This window comes from Solenopsis invicta, chromosome 15 (assembly GCF_016802725.1).
Source record: "Solenopsis invicta isolate M01_SB chromosome 15, UNIL_Sinv_3.0, whole genome shotgun sequence".
Taxonomy (NCBI): domain Eukaryota; kingdom Metazoa; phylum Arthropoda; class Insecta; order Hymenoptera; family Formicidae; genus Solenopsis; species Solenopsis invicta.
The window spans coordinates 8019667-8045855 of NC_052678.1; the positions used below are offsets into that span (position 1 = coordinate 8019667).

The following is a 26189-nucleotide window of genomic DNA, read 5'->3' on the forward strand; positions in this document are numbered from 1 at the left end:
AAGCATTATACGTAACTCCCACGGGAATCAGACCGTTACTCGACAAACCCGCGTTAAACGGCTCCTTCGTTACGACGGATGATGCTCTTTGCCGCAGGAATTACTTATATTATGCAGAGACCGCGCGTGCTGCGCGTTTAAAATTGTAAGCATCATTCGACCGAGTTTCCGCGCTCGCCGCGCCAAGAGAATACTGAAATAATTTATGTCGGTCAATTTCTCTCGGCACGACCCTGGTCTGAATCTTTCATGCGGTCGTCCCGCGCGAGAATGCAATCGCTGCACCGGCTGAATTTTAAATAATGAAGTTCAGATTACATCCGCGAAGGGAGTTAAGTCCTTTAATAAACCGGAAGGAAGATCGTAGGACGTAATTTACAATGCCGGGCGTGGCAGGAAGATATTTTACACCCTATATAGATACATCGATTCTATCACTCGCGCTCACTGCTCTAATCGATCCAAGTTATTATCAGATATTACGCACATGTTTCAGGACACGAGTTATAGGCTCATGGGACTCGAAGCCAAAGTGGAATACCCCAAACGGTATCGCGCAACCTCTTACTCTCTAAATCCTACAAAGTCGAACACCGGGTACATCGCCCAGGCACATAGTAATCTTTTATTAAATCTCACCCTTCGCTACCCTTTCCCGGAAACTTGCTTCGGCCCCAATCCTCTTTACGCCCTCTTTCGTTCCTTTTCTTCAGAAACCTGCTGTCTTCTTTTAACCCATCAGACCGAGTTCCGACTACTTTAAACCCGGTTTCCGCGCCGCTAATGACAAACGTCTGTCTGATTTCCGTACGTTTACGTTCGGCTTCATCGACTGCGAGATATAAGATCTGACGAGATAGGAATCACGGAATTCTGACACGCTTACACGACGTAGCTTCGCTGATATCTAGTTTCACAATATGTGCTTAATCGTTATATGGTTAATTAAATTCAACGTTGCATTAGGGTTATCGTTTACGGTCGTAAGATAGCGCTATTGCGTAACAAGGAGATTCACAGAGCTAATTATTCCCGTTTAACGAGCTACACTATTGATATGTCGAATCGATAATATGTCAGTGGATCAGACAGAATTGATACATCAGTATTCTACTGATCGAACTTTAGCGACGAATGTTTAATTGCTGCTTTGGTCCAAAAATCAATATTATCGAACATTATGAATTATTAAGTATTATTACGATACATTGGAGATCACAGATTATTAGAGCGTGAAACTGTAGCTGTCGCTGCTGCTTTCAGATAGCGGCAGGATAGCTTTCAGATGGAGCGCGAATTGTTCTATTCGTATACATACACGCGAGAATGTCGATTGTCTACCTCGCGAATGATAGGAAGTATATGATTCGGCGATGGATGCCGAAGAAGCGACAACTCGGGCAACGTTAATGGAACTCCGGGCGGAGTGACACCTTGGGAGCGAACAAACCGAGTTGTGCTGTCGAGACGTTGTCGTTAAGCCCTCTGGTTCTGGTATCCGACGTGTTCAGTTACATCCGACGTCCTCAAAAGGAAATCCAAACCCTCTCGGGTACTACGAAAGGATGAGATTTAGATTGTTGTGGAAGTCCAATCTCTTCGCAAGCGTGCACGCGCGTGCGCGCGCGCGCATGTATTAGACAAGTTGTTTGATGATCCAGCAGATTCGAACGGCAATACGTGTCGTAACTTGAGCCTGCCCGTGAACGATCTCCTGAGAAATCTTCCACGGCATTCTTCATCTTTCTACTCTCGCGCGGGCTTTTATTTAATATACTTACGCCAGACGCGGGTATACGAAGATCAGGTATACGAAGACAACGCGCGCGGATAAGGAATTAAGTTGCTGTTACTTGGCGGGAGAAAAATATGGTTCTTGCGTGAGAAGCTTGAGCATTTTAACTTGTCATAAAAAAAGATACACAAGTGTAATGTGTGAAACATTGTACATGTTTTTGGTGCGTACACAAATATATTTCTGCTTTTGTATAAGTTTTCATGGAGACATTGCGCGTGAAATATGCGCATTTCAGATGAATCAAGAGGGGCTCTTTCCTGAACATTTATCCACTGAGTCCCTCTTGAAGGATGTTTAGAAGAGGGACGCCCAAGGGGTAAAGGGTAAAGGGGTGGCTTAGGGGAAACAGGTGCGCCGAATAATCGGGACACGTCTAAAGGAAGATCTTCGGAAGTGGTTTTGGTCCGGTACAGGATAGTTTAGCTCGTTCGGGCGAGCCAGAGACGGCTCGCAGAGACGAAGTAGATAATTTTCTTCCGCGTCGCATCGGGACGTCGGATCTCTTCAATCTGTATCCGCCCCAATAAACTTACTGTCACGTCCGACAGATCTTCAAGACAAGCTTTCCTCCGCAGTGGAAAATCTCCTTTATCTCCACACCCCCTGACTTCCTGCCGCAACGAGCCACTTCCGGCTTTTGCCTACCTTCGATCGGAGCGCGCGCGCACGCGAGGGATTTCTTTCACTAAATCGCCTTGATCCATAATGGCTGCATTCTGGGCGGAGCCGAGATAAAAGCGATTAGATTTTGGAGAATGATGCTGGGATTGTACCTTGTACGCAATTCTATTTCATGCAATTTTGCAATTACCTTGGCAATTGCAAATATTATATACGCGTATGCAAACGAGGCGCGGATAAGTTGTGCATTAAGAATACTCTATTTTACGCTTTATCCCAACAGATTATTCGTATCAAATATGTAAATTGACTTTGTGCCCTTTGACACATTTCACATCGATCGATTTTATCTTGGTGAATATTTTAGTTTGAGACAATTTGCCGCAACTTCTCTGAAAGTTTGAAATTAAATATCTCGGTAATTAAATCATACATTAAAATTCTATTAAGATAAACTTTCTCCGGTACTAATTGACAAATAAAGTTTTAATGCGTTTACACTTCTGAAGCTTAAATCGCAATCTTAAGAAACTCTAGCTTAGTTTTGCGTTTTAATTCCGATTGAGCGTAAAGTTGATTCTGAATACCGCGGTTATTATATAATAAATATCGTTGGCGATTACGTCGATGCTCTTAAACTCTGTGGAAAAAAAGAGACGCGCACTTCGGATTGCGTTATTTCTAACAGCGGCATTTGTTTGACCCATCTATTTTCTTGTTTCGCTTGACTTTGAATGAATTACCGTGTTCCTCCAATACCGAGAAAAAGAGTTTCGTGCAACGACTTTGTCTTTGCCCTCGACGCGCATATAATATTCACTAGGAGCTGCGTTACTTTATATTCGTGGCGTCGCCTCTATCTACGTCTCTCTCCGGCTCTCCCCCGGAAGAACGAACTTCCCGAGGGTTCGAGTACGTGGCGTAAAGGGGTGTACGAGCCGTCTGCCGGGGGAGGTTGGCAGGGGTTTGTTGGTGACGCGCGGGGGAGCAGGTATATTAGATAAGTTCTGTCGCGCGAAGTAGTGCGGTGGAAACTGCGTTGGGGGATGACGACAGTCTTAGGACAAGGGGTAGAGAAACTGGTTACCCGTGTCAAGGGTTTTCTTCGTGGCACCCTTCCCCTATAGCTCGCGGGGCGGTTCTTCATTATGAGCCAAATGGAGAAAATTGAAAGCGTCGTATCAGGCATTCAGTATGGTACTCTCAATGATCTCTAAGCGTGCGTCTTTAAAGCCATTTTTAATTAATTGCACAGTATAATTTTATTTCTTGGTTTTATTTGAAATTATACTTTGTTCATTCTCCATTAAAATTCATTAGTCCTTTTCCATAACGTTGTCCAAGTTTACTCATACATGTGTAAACTTTTTATTATTTCAGTTGCTGTCTCTTTCTAACTAAAATTTTTCACCTCAAGATAGAAATTAGAAAGTAGTGTTACGTGATTTTATATAATTGCGATATACTTTATCGCAACATTTCGCTCATTGCTCATCCTTTAGGCTATAGGTAATTGAACCTCTAGTTAATGATTCGTTAAGCGAGTCGATAAATCTGTATTTACGTACCGCACCGGAGAAGACCGGTTGAAAATTGCCTTTTCTGCTGAAATATTACCGGAAGAGCGGAAACGCGCGCGAGGAACCGTTTGCCCGCGTCAAGGGTTTCCTCCTCACCACGCTTTGCCATAGTCGGTAGGGCTGCTCTTCATTAGAACCTAAATAGAGAAAATTGAAAGCACCATATTGGAGCCGTTGCTCGGCGTCGTAGAAAGCTCAATGTGCTGCTTAGTGTGCGTTGACTGCGCTCTCGACGGAAATTCACGCATGCTAGTAATGTATATAGAGATTGTGAAATATGGTAAAGTTCAAATTGCTAGAGAATGGATATGTGTGTGTCAAAAAGATCTAACAGAGAGATCTCTTCCCACGCGGCAAGTTGTTTAAAGATTTTTTAACAACCACGCGGGAGATAATGATTTTCATTAATATCCATAAAACGTTTCAGCGTTCATTTAAGAAGAAGATAGTTTTCCCCGATGTTGAAATCACGATCTATGGAAATGAGAATTAAATGCGATAAACGCTTTGCGAAATATCTACGTATTACTCGCACACTCTCCCTGTATCTCTCCGTATCATTTCTCACTCTTCCTCTCTTCCGTTTGGTAATTCGCATTTAGAAAATTGCCGTAGGGAGAACCCTCGGGTAATCGAGCGTTATTTTAAGAGCGATAGCAATTAACGGTCTCGGCAGTTAACCGCAAATGTAATTCTCAACTGGAACGCGAATATTTTTAACGCGTCGTCTGAGAATGGAATAGAAGAATTTTTCGACTCGTCAGTCTTCACCTAAATCCGACAGAGAAATTTCCCATTTTGGCTGCACGCCACATATCGCATTAGCCTTGTCATGAAGGAGTCGGAGCTCGCACTTTTAGAGCTTCTCGTTTGCGGTTGAGCGGAACTAAAATTGTGATTTCTGATCATCGAATACGATCGAGCGCCGCGTTACGATAATTTGCAGGGAGATATACAGGATGATTCGTAAAAGGTTGGCAACCTTAAAAGTAAATTTAGAACACAAAAGTAACTCAAAAGTTTATATATAATACTTTAGATTAATTCAATTCAGTCATCGAGATATAAATAATTTTATTAATTTTGTAACAGGCAAAAAATATCAAGTATTTGTAACTTTTGTCAGTGAAAATTTTATTATTTTATATAATATATATAATATATATAATATTCACATGATAAAATTGTAAAATCATAAAATTATATATTTAAATCCCAATTATATATTTAAAATTTTATTAAACTTAGGCAAATTAAAAGCGACATCCTACGGTACAGAAAAAACACTAGCAGGCAAAAGATGGATATTTTATAAAAATAGTCTAATTCGGAGATTAATATTCATTTAATAAAATTATAAAATAATAAAATTTTCACTGATTAAAATTATACAATCGGTAAATATCTGGTATTTTTTTGCTTGTTACAATATTAATAAAATTATTTATATCTCGATAATGGAGCCGAATTGTTGTAGTGATGTAAACCTTTTGTGTTATTTTTATCCTGAATTTATTTCTGAATTTATGCCCACACGTTATTGAACACCCTACACATTGATCGAGTACTAATACTTCGTCGCATTAAACTGACTTAAAAAAAAAATCGATGCATAAATTTTCGCGTCACCGTTCACAAGGCTCGAGCATATAGCACTAAATCTCGCAGATAGGCGCGTACATAAGGCTTACGCCACTAAACCATCGGCGACCGAGGGGGATGGCTAATTCGTTCGTCTCAGAGGCGCGTTTCACGTGATAAATCCGGTTCTTGCTCACGCCTAAAACTCCGTGAACTTTGTCGGCGCTATCGCGAGTCGGGACATCCGGCAAAACGACGAAAGACGCGCGCCGCGGATTTCCCCCGGCCGAAACGTTCGTTTAACCCGCAGTTAAGCCGGTCGCGTGGAAGTCACCCGGAGGAACAAATCGCGTCTGTAAACGGTAATTCAACGACACCACGAGCGCGGTGGATCCGTCGTCTGAATAATGCATCGCGCTACCGGCTACGTGTGAGATCGTTCCCCGATGCTGCGCAACCACATGCATCGGCAGCGACGGCAACGACGACGACGACGGCGACAACGACGACGACGAGGACGAGGGTACATCGCTGTCGTGCGGAGTACGCAACAACACAGCAATCGAAATAAAACGCGACGACGCGGACGAAACCACTCCGGGCAGTTAATCAGCGGGGCAACATCGGTCGCACGCGACGAATACTAAATAATCGCCGCCAGTCATCGTCGTTCGATCGATAGCGCTTTAAAGCCGGTTACGCAACGCGATTTGTCCCCTCGGCACGGCCCCGGATTCTCAGCGGGGAGAGACACATACATATATCGTACAGCGCTTTGATTTGCATTACGAGGCACGAGGCAATATACGCGATAATTGGCAGACGGTTAAAAGCCATTGACACTTTGTGCACGTAGATAAATTTAATAATTTCCAAGTTAAAGCGAAGGGATACGCGCGCGCGGCTTAAAGCCGGCGCGACGCGGCGGCGGATTGCGCGCCAGTGATATAAACTGCCCGGGGTCACGGACCTGCAGCGCGCGGGAGGACACGCGGCGATTGTGCACGCGACATTAGACAGGAATGCGAGCGTTTGCCATTTCCAGCAAACAGTTTGCTTAATTAAAGCGGGCAAAGATTTGTTCCAGCAAGTGGAAATCAGTTGATAGATACCATTGCGAAATGTATCATTGCGGCGGTCGCCACAAAGAGGCCGCGTTTCGCTTTGTGACGCGCAATTATGCTGAAACGCGTCACGGACTTTAATGAAACCCCTGTCAGCGACAAGTATTCGACTATTTCCGTACTTTGCGCGACGCGGCGCGCGAGCTATTGATTATTTATTGTTGACGGACAGCATTGTCGCCGCGGCGTTTGTAACCCGAGCCCGTGCATGCAGGGGAACGTGTTCGCTCTCTCGCGGCCCGTGGTAGCTCTGTGCTACCACGTAGAAGAATAGCGCGACCGCTTTTACGACCTATAAAGGACTCGATTGAAAAATTTTGCCAAGTATTCTAATTACTCGCGTCGTACGCGCGCGAAAACCCCGATAGAGAGTGTTGGATCGTTTTTCTTTTTTTTTTTGCGATTTATGCGTGCACAGTTTAGACGAGTTTTCGTCCAAGTCCACTCGGATGTCTGTGACAGAGAGCCATCGAGAACTTATCTTCGTCATTCGGAATTAAAAGCGCATTTTTCCCGCATTTTATTTTATTGTCGCCGCAAACGGTTAACTGCACTATCTCCCTTTCTATCCCGTTGCTTTTTGCGTGCAATCGATACGCGAAATCGGCTGTGTGGAAAATACGTTTTCAGTTTTAGTTTCGAGCTTCCTAGATTCCGCGGCTGAATCCGCGCGCGACTCTCGGCCGCGGATAAAACGGATAGACGTGGTTATGGGACAGTAAATTTTAATTGTACGCCTCTCCATCTACTATGGTAGCCAGTTCGCTGGCTACCGCGGCTATGATCTCGGTATCCTGATTCTGCCGTTGGCAGTCCCACCAGGCCGCATATTGCTGCCATACCCACGTACACAGGCGAGAGTCCACACAACACACGATCACACACGTATGCCGTGTGCATACATACGCGTACGTGCGCTTCGTTCTCAGCTGGCACGAGGACAGATTAGTTTGCAAACAATTTCATTTCTGTTGCTGTCGGCCATTCAGCGAGGTCGGGTGGAAGGAAGAGGGAAACTAGCGAGTAGCAAGGGCTGCCGGAGGGGGGCACGGGAAATTCATGTACACGAGCGAGTACATGTTGCGCGCAAGAGAGAGAGAGAGAGGTAAAGGGTAGATGAAAAGCAGCGTGGGAGGGAGGGAGGGAGAGTTGGAGAGGGGGGAGAGTCCATGGAAATCGGCAGATGAAATTTACATACATCATACGATTTACGCAAGGATGTAAAACGTTTGCAGCGGAAGCGAGCGGCCAGTTTCGTCGGGGTTGTGAAAAAGGGTAGGAGAAAAGAGTTGAATAACACCGCTACAAAGTGCTTCAAGATTCTCGACGATAGTAACGGGCGAGTTGTTGCGCTTTATTAAGAACTGTGTTGATGCAAAGCGATTTACACGCGAGAGGGTTCATTAAGTTTATTATAATACTACCGCATGCAACGTGCGCGCGGGGATTCAGTTGGTAATTAATCCTTTCAGTCGCGGGAACATTTTATATACGATCTTTGTCCGTACGTAAGTGCGTTTAATCTTTGTTGAAGATTTCGCTAAACAACGTTATTAGTCTGCCGGTCCGTATCACTAACGCTTATATGCTTCGTCTCTAGCGAAGATTCATTACTGGCATTTGTTTTAAATGCAATGTTTCTTCTTGTTTTAATTAATTTAGAAATTGCGCGGGAGATTACATAAACGTGTGCTGCTGCCAGTCTCAACTTTCACGTTCACCCTTCGCGAATGATTCAATTCACGCAAACATTCCGCAAAATTAATAAGCTACTTCCCGTAGGGAGATATTACCGCGCTTGTTTATCGAATATTCCGAGTTGGAATTATTTTGCGTACAATAATATCGTTCCGCGCCGGAAAGTTGAGGAACGTCCGTGGTGCACGGGAGCGCACTAATACTCGCGTTTCCGCGCAAGCAGAATAGGCGAGGGATCCCGCAAAAAGCGAAGGGAAGCCTGTCGCGAGGAGCGATTTCCCAGGGAAATTGAGTCGACGGCGTGGTACGCGTCCGCGGATGAAAAAGTTGTTCGGGAAAGGTTACATAACCGACACTCGCCGGCGGTCGTTTCCCTCTCGCGCGTCTGTAGCGGCGGCGGCGGCGGCGGCGACGGAGGAGGTGCAAAAATCCGCCCAACTCTGCCAATGCGCGGCGGTAGCGGAGCGGGTGGGCTTGATTTATGATGATGGCGCGTGTTGCGCCGGACAATTGTCCGGCCCCGGTTGGCCGTAAGACGAGAAGTGTAATTTATCGCGGCGACAAAGGGATCGGGGAAGTGGGCCGTTTGCCGATCGAAGAACCGGCGATTCGTGGGAGAGATTTAGTGCCGTAATATGTTTGTTTAAATTCTCGGGGCGCCCAACTTCTCATCGCGCCTCCTCTCGTTTCGTGTTCGCGGAAAATCGCACTCGTCTGACCCTTGAATACCGTTACTACTGCTACCGCTATTCTTTTACTATCTCTCTTTCTTTCTCTCTCTTTCTCTTCTATCACTGTTATCATTTTGCAATGCTAAATTACAATTTATTAAAAGATTTAAGTCTACAGTGAATTAAAATGAAATCAGTTTACACGCTATCTATTAGGAGTCTCTGGATTAGATATTATGCGTATGGAAGTACTCACGCGTGGAAGTTTTGATTTGCGTTCGATCATGTTGAATCCTGTCGGATCGCGTCGGTGTAACGGACAGTGTCGATAAGCGTTGCATGTAGTATGTATATGGGTTTTATTTGACGTCGGGGCTACGTCAAAGTTCCGAGGAAGTTTTACACTTTTGGTACTCCCGTGTCCGTCTAACTTTGCTTCGACGGCTACGTTGAAACGTCGCCGTCATTGTGAAACGCTACTGAGGGCTGACGTCGGGACTCCTCAGGTGTGACCAGGTAACTCCTCAGAGACTGACTTGCCGGAACTGTCGCGACCGGGGTGTGTGGCCGGCGAGATCAATTTGATAAACGTCAGTGGGACGAGAGCACCTGCGAGAAAGAAACATGGAACTTTACGGATTTCATCATTATTTATTCCCGTTTCTAGTTCTCCTTGCACGATATGTACGCGCTCTTCAACCTGTAAATAACTAATAGGCTACACGATCAATAATACTGGCAGTACTAACAAATACTGACGATATTATTGCTCTTGTGCGATCAATATCAATAAATTGATGTAAAATATATTGATTAATTTTTTTAATTTGCAGCAATAATCTTGATGGGTTGAAAAATATTGAAGTATACGCTGTTGGAAAATTTGTGTACTTTTGTGAAAAAATCTGCCGATTAAAGCTTTTGCGTTAAGTAATGAACGTATTCACGTGTAAATTCAACACGTGTCTGCTATGTTAACTGAACTTAACAGATATAAGATGTCTAATTGTGAAAGTGATTTTAAAAAAATATGTTAAAGTAACGCAAAGTTTCGAGTGGACATTTTGGGACATGTGATTTACGTTAAACTTAACACAATTTTTTCAACTGTGTACTGTCAGTATTATTGATTAACATTATTGATCGTGTAAGGTCGTGATAAGACATAATATAAAAAATATAGCAGGAAGGGACGTCGAACTTTGTGGATTTTGTCACTCTTTCTTACACGCAGAGAGCGACAATAATTCTGCAAAGTGAGCGAATTTGGCGCTGTTCCGGAAAGAACTACGGGACGGAACGATGTCCCCGTCGCGAAATAACCGCAAGTGTTGCGCAAGTGCCGGCGCGATACGAAGCTTTACTTAGCGGTATACACAAGGAGGGAAAATATTTCTTCCAAGCTCACGTAGAGCGCGGCCTGTTATCTCGTCCCTCCGCAGAATATTACGGGTATCGTTCCGCGTAGTGACTCGACTTTCTCCTCCTCCTTCTCCTCCTCCACCGTGCTCCAATTACCTACCTAGCTTCCCCGTCTCTTTTTCCCCTCTGCCCTCTCGCTTTCCGCCCGTGTAAATCCGACGCTGTCCGGACGAAATTCATCAACCCTCCGCGTAGAGCGGTAGAGAGAGAAAGAGAGAGGAAAGCCCGACCCCAGTCTCTGCATCCTCCCCGTCGCGCGAGGTAGAGAGGGAGGGAGGGGTCCGCATTCCTCGGCTTGTACAGGAAGCACGCACACGTACCGTGCATAAAACCGGGCGGCGGCAGCCGCCACCGAGGGTCGGTGAGTGGTGGTGTGGTTTCGTGTCCGTCGTGTTCAACGGCTTCCGTCGTTGCATGCCACGCACGAGATTCCGAAAGTACTGGTCAGCCGTGTTTCACGTCGCGACGCTTTGCTGACAGTGTGCCGCGGCAATGCCCAGTTATTTCTCCCCTGTTTTTTTCCCCTGATTCCGTCGCGAATTACACCTGGGGAATGTTTGTCGGACGCGTGAGAGGTGACCAAGCAGAATTTCGTTGCGATTTTTTTGTATTTTTTTTCTTTTTTCAACGAAAGACTAGGAGTAAAACTGTGGAGATGAAAAGAATGACTCGTTTCGCGGCGTAATGCAGTCTTTTTGTACGCGCAGAGAAACCTCGAGCTCCGTGTAACTGCAAATGGAAATTCGCACGCGCGGAGGGAAAAGTTTCGGAATTCATTATACTGGGTATCGGGACAACGGGGTGGGACACGTTATCGCGATATCGTGTTTATCGGTAATAGAAAATCTCTGTCTCGCGTACGCACGAAAGGGGAGCGGCGTCACGCGTACGCGCGCGGGAAAAAAGGCGCGTGACATCGGGCGGGCGAGTCGTCGCGTTTTCTTCGCGTTGCCAACCCCTTGGCTTTTAAAGGGCCGCCGCGCCGCGTACGAGGGGACGGAAAAAAAAGGAGCGGAAAAGGGCATTTAAGAACGAACGTGGATCTATACCCTGAATAACACAAAGACCCCTGATGGCAGCAGCGGAGTTCCGTTCCCCGAGCACTGCAGTTTTGTGGTGCGGACTTAATGGCGTAGATAGCCACTCTCGCCGCGCCCGCGCGACCCACCTTCCTCTCTTTTACCTCTTCCACTTGGTTCTCGAGAATCGTACTCTTTCTTCGCGCGGAAACGCGATTGGGTCGGAGCCACCGTTCTCGAAATGTTCGCAGCTTCCGTAGCAGTCGTGTTCGGCTCGTTCGTCGTCCCTTCGACGAACGTCTTAAAACAATTTTACCGGCAGCACTTCGGCTCTCTTTTGTGTGCGCTAGATTAGATATCCTTCCGAGTGGATGATAAGTACAATTAATTAATTCGAATTGCGGGGGCGCAAACTACAATCGCGGGATAATCCGATAATTCCGACGAACGCGACTCTGCCGGAGGAGCTAGCGAAATACATTACAAATTTATCGCGTTACAGTAAAGTAACAATTCTCAGTACGAGAAGACGCGTGAGCTAATTTTATCTTTATAAAATATTCTTTAGGAAGTTGTAAATATCTTATGATTCCGTAGCTTGACCTATCTTCTCCGAAAAATTCACTTCGCAACTTTGCAAGCGCCATAAATTTTCCTTCACTAAAAACGATAACGCAGTAATCTATCAGAAACTTTGAGACGAGCACAAAATTTCGCTTATTAAAATTAAAAAAGTTAGATTGAACATTATGTAGGTATATCTAGTTTTCATTGGCCATCAACGCTTTGGAATCAATGTATACACAATAATTATGCAATGTTACGTAACACGTAATTACACTTGGGTTTATAATTGAAATTAATTTGTATCAAAATTTTATCGCTGTTCACGCGATACAAAATTTATGTAACGCGGCCAATGGAATATACATATTATTGAGGACGGATTGGAGATAGTTTCGCGGATTCAATCGTAGCATATCGATCTATCGCTTGGTAGATGCTGACCTCCCTAATGGGGACGGTCGCTAATCGGCTCATCACGCGTCGGTTTCTCATGGTAATATATGATGGACAAAATGCCGTCCGGCCTGTCTGTTAGCGTAACAACGGCATTACCACGCGCATATACGTACGGCGTTTGTATCGGAATCAATACGATGCCGTGCAATGGCAGTAACAGCGCAAAGCGGCCGTTACTGAAATCTGCGCGTTACAAGATACATTATTCTCGATAACAGGGCGAATAACCCGCGGCTCGTGATTGTTCCTTTCTACGCGATCTAGCGCGGCGCGATCGCGGAGAAAAAAGAAGAGGAGAAATCACATCTCGATCGCGGAACGATGAACGGAGTAACATCTGCAGCGAATGCTGTCACGGGTTACGTATCTCTAGTTCGCGTTCTTCGAGAAGAACGGCACGTAATAAATATGCATTTATGAATAAATGATTTTCACCGAAGGAGCCGAACGAGCGTTGCATTTTTCATCGGAGGGAAATTAATTGCTCTCATCTCTCTCGATGTAGTTTCTTTTCTACATCTTTGCTCATTAACGCTCGTTTATTAACGATAATTAACTGTGAATCGTGTTCACGATAGTCCTCTCCCGTAATTCCTAACGCGCGCAGTCTTACTTCATTAGTCGAGTCGTATCAAACACAAGCCCGATCGTACCACTCATTATGGGGAACGCCGCGCTCGTTACCGTATACAACGCCGGTATATACCCGGAATCGATGCATGCGACGACGGAACGCACAGCGGCAACACAGTGGCGCAAATCAGCCGGTCTAACCCCGACGGCGTCGCCGTCAGCGCATCGCTGCACGAAGTGCATTATTATCAGCATTAAAGCCGCTTGAGAGGGAAAGACAGAGAGAGAGAGAGAGAGAGAGAGAGAGAGAGAGAGAGAGAGAGAGAGAGAAGAGAGTGTGCGGTAATGGGTGTACTCGGTGGTGCCTCTCTGTCGTGTCTTTGTCGGGCACACGCGTGTACTCGCTGGAGCCCTTGCTGGAGGGAGAGATCGTCGCTTTCCGTCGTCTCCTCTTCTTCTCCCGTGCCCCTTTTTTTCGCCGCGCCGTCTCGACGCCTCCTCTTTCAGCCGACCCACACCCGTTGCCTTCTCTGCGCGACGACGGCGGTGGTTGCGAATGTGTGCCGGCTCTTTTTCTCTTTCTCCCATATGTGCCTTCTCGTTGGAATCCATCCCTCTGTTGGGATAACCATCACAGAGGAATTTTATAGGAGCCGTCCGTTGCTCGTTGCTCATTAAAGCATTTAGTGTCTCCGTCTGGCGCAATAATTCAACTCGCCTTTATCCTATCTGCTTCCATTTTTCTTCTTTGCGCTGCGTTTCCATGCGTGGAATCTATATAGATTCGGTCGCGGCAGCTCGCGTGGAACCCAGTAGCGGATCACTTATCAATATCAAATCGTGCATTAGTTATTCATATATTTTTAATTTATTATTGATTTATATATAAAGACATGTAATTTAAAATATTTACATTCGAACAAACGTAAATAATATATTTCTGCGTAATTGGTAAAAAAAAAATATATATAAATTTGATTTTATATAAATGCATCTGTAATTTATTTTTTATGCCTCTGTCTTGTTATTAAGATTAAATTTTTTGTAATTTTATTTGCCATAGTTTATTATCAGCCTTTTAGCGTGGATTATTCTCTTTTCTATGCTTTGAGATAATGCGTGTTTCGGTCGAGTTACGTAGTGACAGAGTTAGCACGAAAGCAATATTCGCCCAAACGCTTTTTGTTAGTGACCCAATTAATTAAAATATACAGCTTCGCCGGTGGTAATTGCAGGCACAATTTTGCAAGCTTTTAACAACATGCAGCGCGACAGTAATAACGCAATAAAGACATAATACGAGTTTGTTTTTGCAGCGAAAACGATTATTTTGTTTAATTATTACGGCACTCATTTATCTCGGGCATATATTATTAATATATTATCAATAATCCCACATATGGCGGACGTATTGTTTCACCGCAGACGTGCGGTGTGCTGGAGCGAATTTAAATTTATGTGACTAAATATGTCGAGACGCGAACTATGCGTAACATAATTATTGCGAAATTGTTACGAGTCGGTAATACGGTTAACAGCCGGAGGATGGCGATATCTTGGTGTGCCTTTGCTCTCGACGGAACAGATTTTATCGTCTCCGAATGACAAGCCGACAGTTTGGCGACGGAATATTACGACCGAGGAACTCATAAAATGGCATAAAACGGATTCCGGAAACCGTTGTTCCCGCGGTGGACAGTAGACGCACGTATACATGCATTCGTGATCCGGATGCAGCGAGGTCTGCAATAATAGTAACGAGAATTGGGAAAGATTGATTGCTGCTTTTCTCATATTTTTTTTTCAGTTTCTTCATCATTTTTTGGCTGTTAACGTTGTACAGATAACATACGAGTGAATGGCACTCGAGCATTAAACACGCTGCTTTCAAGCTGTTTCGATCGCGATGCAACGTGTTTCTTCCCATTCATTTCATTTAACGCAAGATGTAGCACGTGATTTACGTAGCGTGCGATGATTTCACATTAGAATAACAAAATGTATATCATCCGACGATTCAATATCCCGTGGGCGGACAGAGAAACGTTCATTGTTTTGTTAATAAAACGTCTGGGAGGCTCAGCGTCTGTTGCGCGATTCAGGCGTATCAATGGGAGTAAATTGAGTGGAAGGGAAAAAAGCAGTGAAATTCGAGAGTTAAGTTACGGTCGCATTGTGGCTCGCTTAACCCCCATCCGAGAAGGGACGCGCTTTGCATTGTCTGTCTCCCCTCGCCGCCGGCGCGGCGCTCGGACCCCTCCGTGTCGCGCATGTTACACATAAAAGGTTTCTCTCCTTTTTTTTGGCCTTCGCGGTCATCCCGTCAGGCTGACAGGTCGCTGGCCGATCCAGGCGCAGTATCACGCCAAGCTGATCGACGTTTGATAACTCGAAATACCCTGGCGAAACCCAGAAAAGCCATTTTATCGAATTGGATAGCTATGCTCGCACGTTTCCCAGGGGCCTCCAGTCTGTCGCAAGAAAACGTGCTGAAGGCGATATATCGCCGACTCGCTGGAAAAACTCACTAAGTCAATGTGTAGGACATATTGACTTAGTGACTCTCCTCGCGACACGTTGGTGGGTATAAATGTGCTTTCTCGTGTGCTCTTTACTAGTAATTGAGATTAATAGTCAATTTGTATAAGAGAAAAACGTTCCGCCAGCCTGTCTTTTCCGATATATTATCGAGATGGTCTACGACGTGCACTTACGTCGGCATATAATCTACCCAAATTCCACTCGAACGAGAAAATTTAGCCTAGTGAAATTAAACGGGTTCAGGTCTCAATGGATGAACAACTTCGTCGATACGGTTCGTTTGTTCCGGATCGGAGTATTCTTGATAAGCACGAGGCTGGAAGAGCGGAAAGTGAAGCAAGATATCTAACGGCATCCGATAATAGAGATGTGACTATACCTACCAAGCCACTAACCCCCGTTCTAATTAAGCCCGGCTAACCTGCGAGTTAGGATTATTACTTGGTGGATATACAGGAAGAGGAAGAGAGAGAGGGGGGGGGCGGAGGGAGAGAAGAGAGAACTAGACGTACACGTATTCCCCACGTATATGCTATCAGCGCGCGATGTGTTGGTGGATGCAACGGTGCGCGCTCGTAAGTTAGCGAGAAAGAACCCGGGGTGTCGTCTGGCGTGGCGCCAACTATCCGCTTCCGTTATCGTTCCTGCGGGTGCCGCCGACAGGAATTCAACACACTCAGGCGTTGTGGGGAGCTCGGCTCTCTTCAAAAATTTCTGTAGGCACCGATGTAAACCTGCTGTCCGACCGATTTAATATAACATGATCGATACTCTGTTACTACGCGTGCATAGCGATAAGCGATATCAAACGCTGAAACGCTGACGGAACTATGCGTCGCTAGATTACGCTGAATTATTCGCCTCTTCCCGCTTTTCTGCCATAAATGTTCATATCTCTTGGAGAAGGATTTCTTGGCGCTACGTTATCCTGTCATTAGGCGCGGCAATATTTTACACAGGGAACGGCAATTTTTTCTGAGAGGATGGCTTATATAAGGAGAAGGTTAATGATATACTTTGAATTTAGGAATGCTGAATAAAATTTGCATGAGACATTCCTGAATGTCACACGTTGTGAATAATTCTACGATTTACTTGCGGCGGGAGAAGTGGCTGATTCGATCGATCGACGTTGCCGTATAATGAGAGGGGTCACGAGCCATCAGCAGGCATTATGAAATGAATGACGTTAATCATTATACCGAACGAATCCGAAATTCCGCCGCGTATATTTTGCAACGGAAAGCGTTTGATCAAATTTGAATTTATTATCGCGCGCCCCAGATAGCGGAAAAGATTTCAACCACAATTTTATTTGACCCACATTCTTCAAGAGATCTGGATTTCCACTTCTCAGGAATCTGAAAGATAAATCACTTCTGCATCAAGTCAGATCATAATAGCGAAGTCAGATTCATGGCCGTTTTATGGCAGCGATGGATCTTAACTGAAAATTTGCACGGGGACGTGTAATGTATTTTCTACACTTAATAGATTTATTATTGTTAATGGAAGACTTCAACACCATTAAAAGACGCGATTCTTCAACCAAGTCGCACAATTGAACGTTTACTTTGTCACAGAAAAGCTATTACATTTCAATATGAATAAAAAATTTACACTCCCATCTTTCCATTCGAGTTAGACAATTTCGTTATCTTTCCTACAAGCTAACGTCAACGTCAACGTCATTTGTACGTCATAGTACACTTTGTTCGCGATGGAAAACGGTTGGATATCGCCGTTCTTTGGACACGGTATCACGCTGCAGATTCACGAATCAACCGCGCGGTGTGACGATACGTGAAAGCAATCCGAAAGTGAGAGATTTATGGCAAAGAAACGGCCACGTAAGAGAGCGAATCTCGAGCTGTGCGGCGGGAGGATCGAGAGATCTATGACCTCCCGCCTGGTTCTCGCACTTTGTCTCGCGTATGGTGCAGCGGATATAAACGCCACACTATGCTCTCGTGGACGCGGACAATGGGACACCCGCTAGTTCCCGGCGGGATCACCCACTCGCGCGAGAAGAAATCCTAGGAAATCGGGAACGCGCTCTCCTGGACGATTTTTCTACGATCACATTGGACGTGACGACTCAGGACGTCCGTGTGTCCTGTGAAAATATGATATCGCGGAGTCGCAAACGTTGATTGGCGTTACCAACACTGTGCTGAGGAGTAAACGTGCTGATCATTTGGATTTCATGATCATTAGAGTTGACAGAGGATAAATCAGCTTATTATTGCACAGTAATTAAGATAATTTATGAGTTATTTAAATCTAAAATGTTTAATCGCAATAAATTTTAAATTTCACTGTTGCTGTGACATAAAATATTCGTATACACAGCGTTACAACGAAATATGTAAAATCTCTCTCATCGTTTCTGGTAGATATTTAACTTGAGTATACGTCAGTTAGAATCGCCTAAACCGGAGTTTCTTCTCTCTCGCGAAATGTTTTTCTCAGGATGTCGTCCGACGTGTGCGCGCTCCGTCGCCGTGAAATATTAATCTTCGCGCTGAGGACCGGCGGAGGAGTACTAACAGGAATGCATGTAATATTTAATTACGTCACGAATGTCACCGCCGCCGTAGGAAATGCAGATAAATTTACTGAGATTTCGCTAAAATTTTACTCGCCGGATTATCCGTGTTTTGCCGCGGCGGCGCGGCGGTTTCTTACCTGTGCCCCATCTATAAGCGTCAACTTATAATTGCCGCAAAGTCTTCAATTGATTCCGCATCTTGTGGTAAAGCAGAGACTTGTCGTCTCGCGAGCTTTGAATCAGCAAGCGATCAGCCGTCTTGTCTTCTCGTAAGATTCCCTCGAACAACATTTGTCGCCGAAACAACATTTGAATTTCGCGATGACGCTAATTCTCGATCGCTTCGCCGACGGTATGCTAATTTGACCGGTGCTAACGTACACTTAGCTACCGCTCGAATTGAACCGGAAGTGGATCACGCTTTTGGCAAACACTCGGTGGTCACGTGCACCCTCTCGCTACCCAACCTTCTCTCATGGTAATCGCAGATAGGCACACGAGTTAAGTACCGTACCCATGGCCCGCTGTGCTTGAAACCGAGAACCTCCATTAGTCGCGATAGAGAGCCCATGTTAAGAGTGTTAATGTGACTCCCGAGGCTCGTCGGGCTTCGCCGGTCCTAGTCAGGGTCGATTTCGGGCGTGAACTGTTCTTCCGATTAGCGAGCACAACTTTCCGCTCCGCTGTAGCGTACATTTCTGCTGACTTCCTCTACGACGTGTATAAAGTTACATTAATGAAGAGTCGCTAAGCACACAACTGGTCATTGAACTTGAAACAACACGCCGAAATTTGGAGATTTATTTTTTAGAAAGTTATAAGTTTTTTATATAATTACACGAATGATGTTAACGATACATTTGTTAACATTTTAGCAATGTTAAATATAACATGCAGCACTTGTGTTTAAAATGTATAAAAAGTTACATCAATATATTAAAAAATAATAAAGTGAGAACCGTGCGAGCAGGCCGATACATTGAAAGAATACCGCGAACTACAGAAGATAAAATATTCCAATGAATATTGATGATATTTGAAAAGTGGATTCTTGACCCACGTCGTAATACCGGATAACATTGAGATAACGTAATATCAATGCGGCCGGGTTTCAGCTCGCTTCCGTAATACTGTTTCAATCCTATATTTTAACGATCGCAGATGATCCATCGGCAAATGCCGTATTGGCAGAGGTGGCCGCGAAGTGGACCGCCGCGCTGCCGCGCCGCCGGTTTCGCGTGTTGGCTATGTTTAAAGAAGTTATACGACGAGGAGGAATCGAGTTATCGGGGCATCGAGACTAATCGATATTCCGCGGAGGCACGAGTGAAGTGCATGCACGTCGGGACGTCGATTATTTGGATTACTCGGGCGTGTTCGACGAGTGGTTTCATCTTGAACTTCGTTCCTCTGGAAAAGTTCGTGCTGTTAGTAGCCCCGGCGTGGCGCGCGCGAGCGCGTAGAGCGGGCACGGTCCAAGAGTATCAAAGGCGAAAGTTGGGCTATACTTACGGAATATCGCTTTTAACGCTGGCAGCCTTCGTAAATGTCGGGGCGGAGTTGCCAACTTGTACGACGGAATTCAGTTCATACCGGTAAATTATTCCGCCTTTTCACTAGACTTCCTCTCCTTTCGCGAACTTGCGCGCATTGTACCAGCGCTGCCGTAACCGCCCCTCCTTCCTTCCCCCCCCCGTCCCCTTCCTCCCAGTTATGCGTACGATTTTATACATGTAAAATGCTACGTAAACCGCGGCTTGTTCCCGCAGAAGATTTATAATTACTCCGCTACTGCTATATTCCGCACTGTATTTGGCTGTTCTTGTACTTTCGCGTATTTTTTATGTTAACTTGTATAACACATTCGAAACGCGTATTATATACAGGATGATTATTAATAAATGTCCCCATTTTTTACCATATGAGCATGCATTTGTAATTTCTAATATAATAATATGTTAGAAATACGCATCCGTCGGTAAATCAGGTTAATATAGTAAAAAGTGGCGATATTCATTAATAATCACCTTGTATATATATTTCATAAAGTTTAACTTTGGGGAAGGTTATAGTTGGAGCGTCTTTTTACGTTGTTTCTCAGAAAGATAAAAAATACTTACATCAGATGGGGATAGGGAACAGCCATCGAATCGGCAACGAACGAACACCGGTCAGTCGTCGAAATTACCGGTGTTCATCGCCGTCTCGTTTTCCTCACACGCTCCGCTGCCCTGGTCATGTCGCTTTAGCTCTCCCTCTACCTTCCACATTTCTGGCTTTCGGTCAGCACCGAGACCTCAGACTGCTACGCGGATGTCCGTGGTCTGCCGTAGGATGTTCCGCTCCGTTTTCTTCTGGTCCGTCTTTTATCTTCTCCGTGACGTCTCGCTACGTCTTTATCTGCTCCCGCTTTTCTTGCCTTAACACGTTCGACATAACTGCGCGTTTCCGCAGTGAGATTTTGCCGCGATACGTAAACCGTTGTCGATTCAAAGGTGAATTCCCTTGGAGAAGAATAGAAGAATCGCAAAAGCTGTCACCGTTTTGATTCCAGTCCTCTATACTTATTACGCTCCTATTCTCTACTCTCGCTCACTTCTTCTTTTTCCCGGCTCGTTCGGTGTAAAATCCCGTCTCGCTGCCTATCGAAAATGTTCTTTTCCTTTTCCTGTCTCTTCTGCCCGCTACCATCCATGTTGTTCATCGAATTTCCTTCCTCCTCGCTCTCGCGCTTTCTGCCGGGCGCATTCAATATGTTTTGTGCGCGTATGCAAGGAAATTTAAATATTTACTCTTTGTCATAAAGTTTGGCGGAGCGAGTAGAATGGGAATTCTGCATAGAGATTGCACGATGCAAAGGGATGGATCGAGTTTGTCGGTCCGCGGAAACGGCGATCTTCATATTGATCGCTACTTCATTCTTCTTCTCCCTCACGACTTGGTCCCGGTATATCGCTTTAGTCTCGATTCGCTGTCTCTTTTCTGTTTCTCGTTTCCGGTCAGTCACGGATCCCGCGGGAGTTCTGGTACCCATGTCGTACCACGAGCAACATCTCGTTCTACCCTCTTCGCCTTTTAACCCTTACCCTTATTCTACTGTTATTATCGTTTGATACCTCCCTTTACTCTTAGCAGTTTGAAACTAATAATATAAATTTTTACGTAAATGTTCAAAAAAAGTAAGACAAAAAAATTGAAAGAAAGTATACTTTATTAATTCAAATCATTTCTTTTTAATAACAATTTTGTTTTTCTTTTTTGTTTCTTTTTTTTCGTTTTTTTTTATTCTTTGCTTTTCTTGCTTCCACCGTGTCGAAAGATAGCTCCATCGCTTGTTTTATCTAGTTTTAAGCTTCACCTTTACCATACTGCTATTTTTGTTTCGTACTCTTGCGACCCTCTCTGTCTCTTGGTACCCAAACGATGTCCTTACAGCCACTCACCGTGAGAAACGATCCTCTAACGTAATTTTTCACGGCAAGCGCCGCGACGATTGTCGCAAAAAGAGAGGAAATGTCGATCGGAATTGTCGACGGCGACCTGAGGAAATGAGGAGAATTTCGTGTTTTTCGTAGGAAACTGCTGCTCTCGTCTCGATTCCTATTCTCTATTCCCTTCCACGCTCAGCTACTCCCGAGTCGTATCGCTTTAGTCTCATGTCTTCTTTTCTCTTATTTCTTGCTTCCGGTCAGCGCCGGATCCCGCGGGAGTTCAGGTACTCGTGATGCGTTGAGGGATATATCTACACTTTACTCCTCTTTTAATCCTCGTCTTTAGATCTCGTTATTGCTATAGCATCTTTTTAATTTTAAACTCTTTTTTTTTTATGCGCAAGTAATGTTTTTTTAGTTTCCCGATTAAAATTATTATTGGTGTTTTAATTATTGAGAACCCAACCGGTATCGATTGCGGCAATATTGATTGTTATCGTTGTCTGTTATTGTTCGGGTTTACATGACGAATATAAACAAATTTGTGTTTCTAATAATCACAGGCAGAAAATATGGAAAATTATTCAACCAGGATTTTTTCGCGAATGTAAAAGTGATCCTCCAATATATTTTTTCACGACAAGTGCTGCAACAATTGCCGCAACAGAAAAAGAAATAGGTCGATCCGTCGATCGGAATTGCCGACAGGAAGGAGAGGAATTTTGCATTTTTCCGCTGCAACGTCTGCTCTCTTGTCCCGATTCCCGCTCGCCTTTCCCTCCTCCAGCGCTACTCTCTCGTCGTATCGCTTTAGTCTCGCTTCGCCTTTTCTCTTCTATTTCTGACTTTCGGTCAGCGTCAGATCCCGCGGGAGCCCAGGTACTCGTGGTCCGTCGAAGGATGCTTCTCGCTTCCCGCTTCTCGCTTTTCTCTTCTCCTGTCCTCCCCCGGTCGCGCGCTGCCTCCGTCTTCCATCTCAATGTCTCCTCCGTCTTTTGCCCTCTCGTCCCTCCTCTCCTTCTTTACCTTCATACTTCACGGGATAACGTCGGGCGACGATGGCATTCCCGAGTCCAAGACTCGTTCGTTCGAGTTCGTCGAAATCCTTAAGGACGTCGTTGACCTCCTTTTCTCGACCGTTCTACAGCTTCCACGTTTTCAGGCGGTGCCTCCTTCCCCTCTCATCCATTGACCCTCCCATCTCCTGCCATCGGTCTACCTCGGGGCTGCTCCTCTTAACCGATCTGTGCAGATTCAATCTGAGGTACAGAAGATCCCGTCGTCTCCGTTATCATTGTCGTCGTCGTTGTTCTCGTCCTTTGCGCCAGGGTTTGAGTAACCTAGGACTTTGATTCTCAACGGGAACCGCCACACCGATGTTCCGTCAGACTTCATCAACATATCCGACGTTGTCTTGCGATTCAGCAAGGTGTCGCAAAGTCGGAAGTAATCGGAGAGAAGAACCATCCAGGTGAAATTGCTGCTTCAAATCAACCGAATTTTCTGCTCTTCCTGTTGCTCGTGAAGGATATCGAATGAAACCAGATTCTTCGTTCTTGAAGTTCGCATAGTTTGACTTTATACTTGGAACGAAAGAGAGAGCGAAATCGATTCACATTTAGAATTAACGGAAATTTAGTGCCGTGAAATGTTATAAAAATTTTACGTAAATTAATAATTTATATATAGAAAGTAGAAATTTAAAACGACTTTTTTCGATTTTTATCAGTCGTTACAATAATGCCTTTACAATTTAATTTTATTGAATATTATCATTGATGTTGAAAATGAACTAAAAGTCTTTGATTTTATTTATACATGTATAGTGTTTTATTAGCCATTCTCTTTTGGATGAAACTTGGTAATTAGGAGTAAAGCAGGTCGAAAATATGACAAGAGACGCCAAAGACATAATCCAATATCGAACAGGGAAGGAACATCGAGTCCATATTCTTGTATCTTCAATCTTGTACATAATTTATAACTAGCTCTTCTCTAATAAGATCTAACAAGCTACAAAAAATAGGTTATTCTACATAAATGCTCCAATTACGTCGTTTGAATCCGCTCTACCTTGATCAATATATTTCATGACGCGTATAATTACCTATTAATCGCTAAAATGCATTTAATGGATGTAGCTCCGCGGAACACGGAGCTAATTAAATCGCGCGGGATCCTCCATCCGAGAACGCTAAATCAATCACGAAGTCGCTGTCGCTGCAACCATCTCTCTGTTTATGTCTGTCTGATATTTAAAAAAGATTGACGATATTAAAAAAAAAAAAAATTGCAGAATATGCGCCGTAGCCGGGGTTTTCGGGGAGAGAGGATTGTTATATTTCTCTTATCAGGTTTCACGATCTCGACGCTCATTTATCTTACGCGGACCACTCCGTCATCAACGACGTTATCGCCAACGGGTAATTTAACTATACGAATCGATTTCCATACCGCGAAAGCATCGTAAACAGGACGTCGAGATTGGATTTCGATAAATTCGCTTAATGAGTAAGTTCAATAAGTCAAATCACGTCGGTGTGTCTCCGCTGAAATCGTTCGTTACACAATGCGGCTAGTTGCACCTGTGCCATATACAAATATTACTTTTGTTGTTCCGCGTGGTTGTTTGCTCCGGCCGCGCGCGCGTGTTCATGTGAAATAATACACGGCAATGGCTCTTGCACGTTGAAATATATTTTAGCGCTCTTCGATTAGCAGTCAACGCGCTGTGTATGCAACTTTACGACCGTCGAGGGAGAAAGAGAGATATGCACGCGAAGGCTACTCGCATAAAACGGATATTAGCGCTGCCGTGAGGCAGCGTTACTTGAAGCATTAATTCTTTCCCGTTTTTCGCATTATTTACATCCGTCTTCATAAAAGCGTCGGGAGAGCCAAGTTTTTCTTTGTAATTCGGATGTGTGCAACAATATACGTTACAGCGTTATATCGTTCAGGGTTGATGGTTTAACCCCTTGAATCCCAACGGTGGAGCACAATGGAGCTCCAACGTTTCAGAAACGCTCGCATGACGAGACGCCACTGTTCGCACGCCACGTTTGCCCGCGAACAAATCTTCATTGTCCGGTCTAACGAGTGTAACTTCCGAAAACAATGCCTCGCCGAACGATGGTAGATAGGTAACTTCCTCGGACTCGCATCGCTATTCCGCCAGGAGATTCCAGCCGATAGTTATCTTTTATCGGGAATCTCTGATTAGACCGTTCAAAAAAGACCTCTTCGATCTTTGGCCGATTCATTTCCTTGAAATGATACACAACGTACATGCGATAGACAATCGATGAGCACTATTTTTCTGCATTTATTTTTCTTCTTCCGTTATCTTTACTCTCTTTATTTAATTTTTGCTGTAAATATAATCTACCTCACGAAAATTATTGACTAGACTCTGCAATTCCGTTTTCTCTTTAGCACAAATAAGTACTACTAGAATTTTAATAAATATTCTCGCTGACAATTAAACGAATTATTATGCGCCGACCTCGTATCTCGCGCAAGACGTGCGCGAATTCCCGGCTGACTCGAGAAGGGAAATTCTACTTGTCTGACGGAGCTGGCGGCATGGCCGCCGAGGTTGACAAAGCCCTGACCATTTCTTCGTGGCTTCTCGTCTTCGAAACGACGACGTGTCACCGCCACCGTGAAAATGCGGTTCGTTAAATCCCTGGGGAGGGGAAGCCGCCGCGAGGCCGGCTGGGCTGCCGTTGAAGCTGAAGGGAGAAGGGCCGGAATGGTTTGGAATGGGGCCGCTTCCAAGGCGCTGACAAATTGGTGCGACGTTGTTGACGAACGGCGAGAGGACGGGGAAGCCGGTACGTTTCTGGTCTGAATGAAACCGAGACAAAGTCGCGTTCTTTTGCCTTATTTCGCCTTTCCCGCCGGTAACGCTATTTCCGGCCATTTAAATAGCCGCGAAGACTCTCCCCGTTCTTTCTCAACCGCGCTCCGCGATTAATTGCGCCGCCGGGCCGTTCGTGCGCGCCTGGCGTTAAAACGAATGCGTGCGGCGGAATATGACAGCGAATACTTAGCGATCTAAACGTCTACCAATTTATTAATCTACGTGCCGCTTGATAAACCGCCGCCGAAGTAGTCTTAATTGCGCCACGCCGCGCCGCGACCACTGGTGCGCGATAGTAACCCGTTTCACATATTCATCGCCGTACAATACAGCGACCGTGACTCACCGACGACGTGTTACCGCGTACGCTCCTCTATGTGTGTGCCCCGTTGCATTAGGCATTGCTACGGACGATGGCGTGCCGTGCAGGCCACATAAATATCTCGCTAATTGTCCACCGTGAAATAAATCCCGCTACGTGGGGACATTTGCCTAATACTTACACATGCATGCACGTACGCACACTACCAGCTAACCGTAGCTAACCCGGCCTCGTGCGTATAACGCGCATGATGTAATCCAGATGCGTCGTGTTACGGGGAATACGGTAGTTACACACGCGGCTACGTCGCGTGAGACATATGCATACCCGTTGTAAATCCTACTGGCGCGGCGCATGCGGCTGTACGCG

The 26189-nt window shown here is 45.0% G+C and overlaps 1 protein-coding gene across 8 annotated transcripts in view; it reads left to right on the plus strand.

Moving 5' to 3' along the window:
- The window catches only part of LOC105193330, a 248987-nt gene that overhangs the window by 37858 nt on the left and 184940 nt on the right, over positions 1–26189 (plus strand). Inside the window, exon 1 of one of the 8 annotated variants that reach the window (XM_039458103.1) lies at positions 7866–9589. The exons of the other annotated variants lie outside the window; for them this stretch is intronic. The gene's annotated coding sequence lies outside the window, so the exon portion shown is untranslated. Of the gene's footprint in view, positions 1–7865; positions 9590–26189 lie in introns of those variants that run through there. 8 annotated transcript variants of the gene reach the window in all.